Genomic DNA, 9,458 nt, shown 5'->3' on the forward strand with positions numbered 1-9,458 from the left:
CGTAAGAAGGAGAGACAAAATGTATCTCCTATAAAGGAAAGGGAGAAATAAAATTATATATTTGTAGACTACAGGATCTTAATGCAAGTTGGTACAGCCACTTTGGAAAACACTGTGGAGTTCCCTCAAAAGTTAAAAATAGAGCTACCCAACAATTGCACTACTCGGTATTTACCCCAAAGATACAGATGTAGTGAAGAGAAGGGCCATATGCACCCCAATGTTCATAACAGGATTGTCCACAATAGCTAAATTGTGGAAGGAGCCGAGATGCCCTTCAACAGATGAATGGATTAAGATGTGGTCCATATATACAATGGAATATTACTCAGCCATCACAAAGAGCAATTACCCAACATTTGCACAACATGGACGACAGGACTGGAGGAGATTATGCTAAGTGAAATAAGTTAAGCAGAGAAAGGACAGTTATCGTATGCTTTCACTCATTTATGGAAAATAAGAAATAGCAGGGAGATCGGTAGGAGAAGGATGGGAAGAATAAAGGGGGAGTAAACACAAGGGGGAATGAACCACAAGAGACTATGGACTCTGGGAAACAAACTGAGGGCTTCAGAGAGGAGGGGGTGGGGGATTGGGATAGGCTGGTGATGGGTATTAAGGAGGGCACATATTGCATGGAGCACTGGGTGTTATACGCAAACAATGAATCATGGAACACTACATCAAAAACTAAGGGTGTACTGTATGGTGACTAACATAACATAATAAAAAATTTTAAAAAGTCATAAAGATTTCATCAAAACCACTTCTGGAACTAATAAATTCAGCAAAGTTGCAGGACACAAAAGCAAAAAAAAAAAATCAAACAAACAAACAAACACAGTTGCACTGTTGTGGTAAGTACTGGGTAATGTATGTAAGTGTTAAATCACTAAATTTTATACCTGAAACTAATATTACACTGTATGTTACGTAACTGGAATTTCAATAAAAACTAAAAAGAAAAATCATCTGCATTTCTATATACTAACAATAACAGTCCAAAACAGAAATTAAGAAATCATCTTTTTTTTTAAAGATTTTATTTATTCATTTGACAGAGAGAGAGACAGCCAGTGAGAGAGGGAACACAAGCAGGGGGAGTGGGAGAGGAAGAAGCAGGCTCCCAGTGGAAAAGCCTGATGTGGGGCTCGATCCCAGAACGCCGGGATCACGCCCTGAGCCGAAGGCAGATGCTTAATGACTGAGCCACCCAGGCGCCCCAAGAAATCATCTTCATTTACAATAGCATAAAAAGAAAACAACTTAGGAATAAATCTAAGCAAGGAGGTGACAAGCTTGTACACTGAAAACTATAAACATTGACAAAGAAATTGGATACACAAATAAATGTAAGTATATCCTGCACATTCATGGAATTGAAGACTTAATATTGTTAAGATGTCCACATAACTAAAAGTAAACTACATATTCAATGCAATATTCATGCTATGTGAATTTAGCAAACTTGCTACAACCAATCTAGAAAAAAAAATTAAAGGAAAAAATTTTACAATAGTTCTAAACTGTCATAAAAATGAAGAAACATCTAACAAAAAATGACACAAGACCTTTCCTCTCAATACTAAAACACATAACTGAGAGAAATTAAGTGAAGAGATTTCACCACACACAAAATTTAAAATAGATCATATTCCCAAATGTAAAAGCTAAAATATTTAGGCATCTAGTTTATAATGGAATATGTTCATGATTTTCAGAGGGATGAGTTCTTAAAACAGAATTGTCTTTAACCATATATTAAAAAAAAAACAAACTTGACATCATTAAAGAACTTCTGTTTACTAAAATATGCCACTAAGAAAGTGAAAAGGCAAGTCATCGAAAAGATTAAATCATTGCAAACATATATCCAACTAAGGATTTTATTATACATTATACAAGAAAACTTGTGTAAGTCAATAAAATAATACGCATGATCCAACTAACAACTGAGCAAACAATTTGAATAGACACTTCATGAAAAAGATTTCCAAATAAAAGGCAGAAACAGAGCCATAAATACAGCGAGCAAACACAGTTGCCAGAGGGGAGGAGGATGGGGGGATGGGCAAAATGGGTGAATGGGGAATGGGAGACAGAGGCTTCCAGTTGTGGAATGAAAAAGTCATGGGGATGGAAGGTATAGCATAGGGAATATAGTCAATGGTATTGTAACTACACTTGTGGTGAGCATAGCATAACATATAGACTAGCAAAACCGTGATACTATACACCTGAAACTAATGTAACATTGTATGCCAATTATATTCAAATAAAAATAAATAAAAATTTTGAGCAAAAAAAATTTCCACATGAAAAATGTATTCACAATCATCACTTATCAGGAATATGCAAATTAAAGCACAGATACACATCCAGCAGAATGGCTAAAATACATATGTATATATTTTTTTAAAAAATCTACTTTAGAGAGAGAGAGTGCATAGGGAAAGAGGGAGATGCACATGTGGCTCGACTTCACGATGCTGAGATCATGACCTGAGCCAAAACCAAGAGTTGGACGCTTAGCTGACTGCACCACCCCAGAGCCCCTAAAATACATATATTTTAAAGATGGAAAATTACAAGTGTGGAAGAGGAAACTCTCTTACAATGCTGGGAGATTGTAAATTAGTACAATCACATCTGAAGAATGTCTGACAGTTTCTAACACTAAATCTGCGTCTACTCTAGGATTAAAAAGTCCCACTTAATAAAACATCCAACAGAAATGAGTGTTATGTCCTTCAATAAACATGTATAGGAATGCTCATAACAGCTGTATTTCTTTTTTCCAAAAATGAGAAAACACCCAAAAGTTCAACAGGGTCATGTGTAAGTAAATTATGGTATGTTCATAAAATGGAAGCAATAATACATCTCATTGGCAATAAAAATGTACAAATACTGATACACATAATGGTTTGGATAAATTTCACATAGTGTCAAGTAATCAAATATATAGAGTGCATGTATCATATAATCCCATTTTGATGAAGTTCAAAATTAATTAAAAGTGATAGAAGTCATTTAAAAAAAAGGTTAACTACAGGGATTCCTGAGAGGGTGGCATGAAGTTGCCTCTTTGATGTTCTATTTCTCCATTTGATTAGAAGTTTACATAAGTAAAAATTCAATTGATTGTAAATTTACATTAAAAATAAATATTTCAAACACTTGCATCATACAATATCTTTGAAATCTAGAGAACTTCTGTATATTAATAATGAAAACATAAACACTCAGTATATAAAGTGACAACATGAACATGAAATCTTCAGAATACGTAACTAATAAAAATCTTTTTTTTACTTTGTGCAATAAATCTTTAAAAATGTTCATTCACAACTGTGATAAGGCAAACACAAATTAAGATACCAAGGTATCATTTTTACCCATCGCATTTGTAAAATTAAAATTAAATAACAATAATGGCTGATATTATCCAGTGTTGAGAAGAGTGTGAAATTAGTGTCGTGTATATTACTCATGGAAGCATAAGGCAGCATAGCTACTTTGGGAGAAAAAATATTCTGTCAACATCTGCCTCAGAAATTTCACTTTCAGGTCTCTATCCCTTATAAATAATAAACGTCTAAAGACCTATGAACAAAATTCAAAATTCAACATTGTTTAATACAGCACTATTGGTAAGAATAATAAAATAGATGATCTACATGCTATCAACAGAGTACTTCATCATAGCATACCCATGTTTTTAAAAGTATCATGTATCAGCTGAAAAGGAGTTAGAGCTATGTGTACTACATGGAAGAACATCCATGAATCTCTTCTCTCTTCCTCTTTCCCCATCCCACACAGTGGTATAGGGGTAGCAGTGAAAGAAAAGAGAGATTTTTGCTTTTACATGTTCTTATAATTTGGAAAAATAAAATCTAAAGTCAAAAATTCTGATTAGAAAAGGTGTTCCATATGGAGAAAGTCATGAATGAAAGCAAAGGTGTACTGTTTTTGGCAAGGCACGTGCAGCCAAACTTTGCTTAATGTTTCATTATCCTCTCATCAGCTGGAATGCTTCAGTGTTGGGAACACAATTCCTAATATAACCCAGCTGACATTATTCCAACTATCTTATCTTTTTTTCTTCTCTTTCCTAGCCATTGGCTTTTACCCTCACATCCCACTATCACCCCCAAACACACATATTTCTGTGTTCAATAATTTCTGGCAAAAGGTTGTGATTACATTTTTAATGATTCCCTTTGACTGCAAGGGATTTGACTGCAAGTATCTGAATCCCTAAATCACTAAACACCAAATTTCCTAACAACGGCCAGTGCAACCAAGGGGTTCCATCAAATTTATTTAGTCTTGGTTCTATAGTGTCTAGGATGGCTCTATTTTGTTAGCATTCTAGGCATGTGTGACCGAAAGACCTGACTTTACAGACAGGTGTGTAATCAGACAGAAGATCCGTTCCACTGAAAGCCTTTTTTTTCATACTCCTGTCATCTGTACCCACTTGCAAAATCACTATTTAATGGCAATTACGGTATTTTACAGTGATGTATCACACTGCATATATAATAACATACCAATTATATAATTTAAGTGATACATTTAACAAAGGTTTTAAGAATATATGACTAGTTAAAGTTAACAGTGTCTCCGTTTTGGTGCTGGATGATTGTTTTCTTCATGTTCTTCATCTTTCTAAATTTCAGCAATAAGTATTATCTTTGTAATCAGAAAATAAATTTAAATCATTAAAACTTAAATAGTAAAATACTTCTTGCAAACCAAATCCTTTACTGAAAACTCATTTTTCATAAATCTGAGGTTTGATGTACACATAAACAACAACTATTACTCTCAAAAAAAGTTACATGGGTTATAATTAAGTGGAATTTTTATCTGAAATTTAGTAAATGTAAATTAATAATAACTAAGTTGCAGAAAAAGAACAAATTCCAAACATTAAATTTTTCATATAAAATAGTCCTAGGACCTGTGGATATGCATAACCACACTATGTCACAGAAAGTTCAAGTATTTATCATAAATATAAGAGTTCACTGTAGCGAATTTGAAGCTATCAATAAGTGAAAAGAAAGTCCCAACTATAAAAGTCAACAATTATGAAGACTGTTGCTTTCACCTTTAATCTAGTGGCTTATAGTTTTACTTTTCTGGGTAAAAAGATTTTGTCATATTTTAAATGTACTTCAGTATCTTTTTCCCTTTATTACATATTCATTTTCTCAGATTAATGCATCTTTTTGAAAACATAATTTTAACAAAATAATATTTACATTTTGGGATTCTTCATATTATTTCTTGTTATTTACAGTTGTTAAGCACATTTCTATTGACGTACATAAATTTTATTGTTTTATTTAAACTGGAATTTATCTAGTTTAAAATTAATTTTCTTTTACAAAACTTTTATTCTTGTTGAATTGCCTAAATAAAGATATTCAGTTTATAGAGGAGGCATAAACTATGATGAGATAAAGAAAACTCAATAGTATATAAACTTTAAATTACTATGTCTCTTAATTGCTAAAAATATTGCTGTGTGTGCTGTAGAACTGTAGGATTTGGGTCAACAGCAGCTATCGCGAGCCCCCACATTCCTCATGGGACTATCACCACCTATTTCATCACATACAGAAGCACCTTCCAGCCATTGCTCATATGAATGCATAAAAAATATAAACACACATACACTCCCTGGAATGCTAATTCTTTTATCTCAGAGAAATAAGTTCTTTTTACTCAATTTGATAGAATAAAAGAGGGAGTCACCTGCATGCATAAATAACCTTTTTATCATTCTATTTTTATCTTTAAGAGCAGTCCGTGCCCATATTTCCACAGCTAGTACAGAAGATGAGAAATGTGTTATACACAATATGCTGGACAGAAATGTAATGTAGACGGTCATTCAGGAAACTTACATAAGGGTCAACAATCTAGCAATAAGCTCAAAGTGAAATGATCCTTCCTCCATCCAAAGTGATCCTTCCTCCAGCCACATGCACAGGGTAGAGCCCCACAAGAGTTATGGTGATAGAGAAGGGGCACAGGGTTACTATAGCAGCCTAAATATCTACATAAGGCGATTTCCCATATGAAGGAAAACCTCTACAGATCCTAATGCCTGTTCCACGGAATCTTAAATTCTACATTTGAGGTTTTTTCCTGAAGACTTTTATTTAAAAAAAAAAAAGCTAGTATGGCAGGGAAAAGTAACCTACGTCTTGAGACTGAATGTAAAAATGAAGAGAGAAGGGAAAGACTGATTAATGGAAGATGGCGATGCATCAAGTTGAAGTTAAAGGCCCCAGACCAGGTGACTTTATGCTCCAAAATATCTTGGCTACTTCATTATTGTCTTAAAGTTGGAAATTACTGAAGAAAAATGTTCAGTATCAGCTAAAGAGAAAGCAGTTTTTTCTAACTAATCAACAAGGATATATCCTAGAGAGAACTATTTCCTTTGAAATGGGAAGATTCTTGCATTTGGTGTGAAATATTTCATTCACTTCCAATGTTACTAATGCCCCTTGTTTAATTTCTTTGATCAAGGAGCCAGGTCAAATGGATGAAAACCAAACAGAGGTGGTGAGAGACTTTGTCCTGGTAGGATTCTCACAGAACCCATCTATCGAGGCGGGATTATTTGTACTATTTCTTTTCTTCTTTGTGTCCAACTTGAGTAGGCGATGTCCTCATCATGGTCATAGTGGCCTCTGATAACTATCTGAATTCATCATCCATGTATTTCCTTCTTGGCAACCTGTCTTTCCTTGACTTTTGTTATTCAACAGGAACTACCCCTACACTTCTGGCTGACTTTCTTGATAATGACAAGCTCATTCGCTATGACTAATGCACTGTGCAGCTCTTCTTTTTGCATTTTGTCAGGGCCGCTGAGATGTTCCTGCTCACAGTGATGGTCTATAATTACTATGTTGCAGTTTGTCACCACCTGCACTATACCACTATCATGAGTTGAGGATTATGCTGTGTGTTGGTGGCTGTCTCCTGGATGCGAGGGTTTGTGCACTCTACTTGTCCAGAGGATTCTATCCGTCTGCCTTTTTGTGGACCAAATCAGGTGGACAACTTCTTCTGTGACGTTCCCCTGTCATCAAACTTGCCTGTGCAGACACATTTGTCATTGAATTGCTAACGGTATCTAACAGTCGGCTGATCTCTACCAGCTCCTTTGTGGTACTGGTTTCTTCCTACTCCACTATCCTGGTCAAGATTCGTTCCAAGGAGACAAAGTGAAATGCACTCTCCACCTGTGGCTCCCACCTCATGCTGGTAACACTCTTCTTTGAACCCTGTATTTTCATCTACGCTCATCCCTTCTCCACATTTTTCTGTGGACAAGATGGTGTCCATACTCTACACCATTATCACCCCTATGCCGTTTCCCCTCATCTGTACACTTTGGAACAAAGAGGTCAAGTCAGCCAAGCAGAAACTGTGGGACAGGAGTGGACTTACTTGGAAAAAAACAGGAGACATAAGCAGTTGAAGTGATTTTTTGAAGGCAGAGAAATCTGAGGTTAAAATAATCACTCTTCCACTAATGAGTTACGAGGTCATAGCCTACTTGTTTGATTTTCTTCCATTAAATCGTAACACTCCTATTTATGGCAGTGTAGTTAAACTTAGAAAAAACTCCTTTCATACTGAATTATTCTGTCTTCTGCCTTTTTCTTTTCTGAAGCATCTGTTTGCTCTTTTTCCATCAATTGTGTTCTTCCATTCTTCCATTCTACCTATCCATCTGATCAAACCTTATTCCATCCATTCTTTTCATTTAGTTTGATGCCACACACTGGTGCATCCAAACTCTCACCTCTCCACCTTGTCTTTGCTTTTATTGTCTCCTCAACTTTCACATTCTAACCAGATGTCTGCAATGAACTGTAGAAGGAACATATATGTGTTTCTTACTCTCACAAAATATTTAGAGGGTTATCAGATGGATCAGAGTGAATACAACTTGTATAATTGTATAACAACAAACTAATGGGATATATTAGTTGGCTTCATCACTTCATCATACCACTACCATCTAGTAGTGCAATTCAGAGAGCAACTGCCTAATAGTGTGGGTTCAACTAACTGCCTTTGAAGTACAAATCCAGTGAAACTTCTACAAGTCATTTAAGTTATCGCAGTCCTAGTTTCCTTAGCTGTAGCATGCAGAGAGTGATGCCTACCTCTCAGTGCCCTGGTGAGGGCTAAAAATGACAACAGATGGGAATAGTTTAGTTTGGTGCTTAAATAATAATAGGACTTCACTATTATTTATTCATTAGATTTTACAATGACAGAAATATAAAGATTGTGAAAATTTAAACTGGTTGATTTGCCTTAATGAAACAACAGGATGATCTACTATAACCAGTTTCGGGAGGATGCTAGAAAGTGTAGAGAAATGAGCCAAGACATTTCCATCTTTATCCATTTGGAGTACACTTGATATTGTTATCAACATTATCATAAAAAACAAACCATCATTCACATTTGTTATCCTCAGAATTATATTAAGACTAATTCATAGGCTTATGTACTCCTTACTATGATTTTATAATCAAAGATAGGAAAATTGGGGCGCCTGGGTGGCTCAACCATTAAGCATCTGCCTTTGGCTCAGGTCATGATCCCAGGGTCCTGGGATCGAGCCCTGCATCTGACTTCCTGCTCAGCGGGAAGCCTGCTTCTCCCTCTCACACTCCCCTTGCTTGTGTTCTCTCTCTCGCTGTCTCTGTCAAATAAATAAATAAAACCTTAAAAAATAATAAAAAATATTAAAAAATAAAAAAGATATGAAAATTTAATTGACATTCAAGAACTAACTAGACACTATATAAATGGACAATAAAGCATTTTTATTTTTGCTGACTTTAATTTTTGATTTTTTAAACCATTTATTCATTTTGAGAGAAAAGAGAGTACAGGAATGAGCACAAGTGGGAGGGGGAGAGGAAGTAGGAAAGAGAATCTCAAGAGGACTCCATGCAAGAGACAGAACCCATACTGGGGCTCGATCTCTGAACCCGAAGATTACCATCTGAGCGGAAACCAAGAGTCAGAGGCTTAACTGACTGCACCACCCAGGTTCCCCTATTTTTACTGATTTTTCAAGTAAGTGAATTATAGAAGCAATTTCAGCAATTAATTTGTATGATAAGACATATGCCAAGAATGTTAGGTAAATTCATTGAACACTGAAGTTTTGTCTATTATTCTTACATTCCCAAAGCTTTTTCAAATGCCTAAAATAAAATAGAGCCTCAGTAAAAACATGTTTGATAAATGAAGGAGGTTTTTATATGTTCTTTGATCAATGTGGTGAAGATTAAGGAAGAGAAATTTCAGAGCCTTTTTCTTTTCCCTTACTTGGAAAGGTAACTTGTAAATTTTTCATTGAGAACTAGGAAACACTGAGAGTTGCACAGAAG

At 35.2% G+C, this 9,458-nt stretch overlaps 1 pseudogene; it reads left to right on the top strand.

Annotated features, from left to right (window-relative positions):
- Positions 1-6,570: 6,570 nt before the first annotated feature.
- Positions 6,571-7,519, top strand: LOC123786783 (olfactory receptor 4Q2-like; annotated as a pseudogene).
- The last annotated feature ends 1,939 nt before the right edge of the window (positions 7,520-9,458 follow it).

Source organism: Ursus americanus, chromosome 9 (genome assembly GCF_024610735.1).
Source record: "Ursus americanus isolate L20-20 chromosome 9, mUrsAme1.1.p, whole genome shotgun sequence".
NCBI lineage: Eukaryota > Metazoa > Chordata > Mammalia > Carnivora > Ursidae > Ursus > Ursus americanus.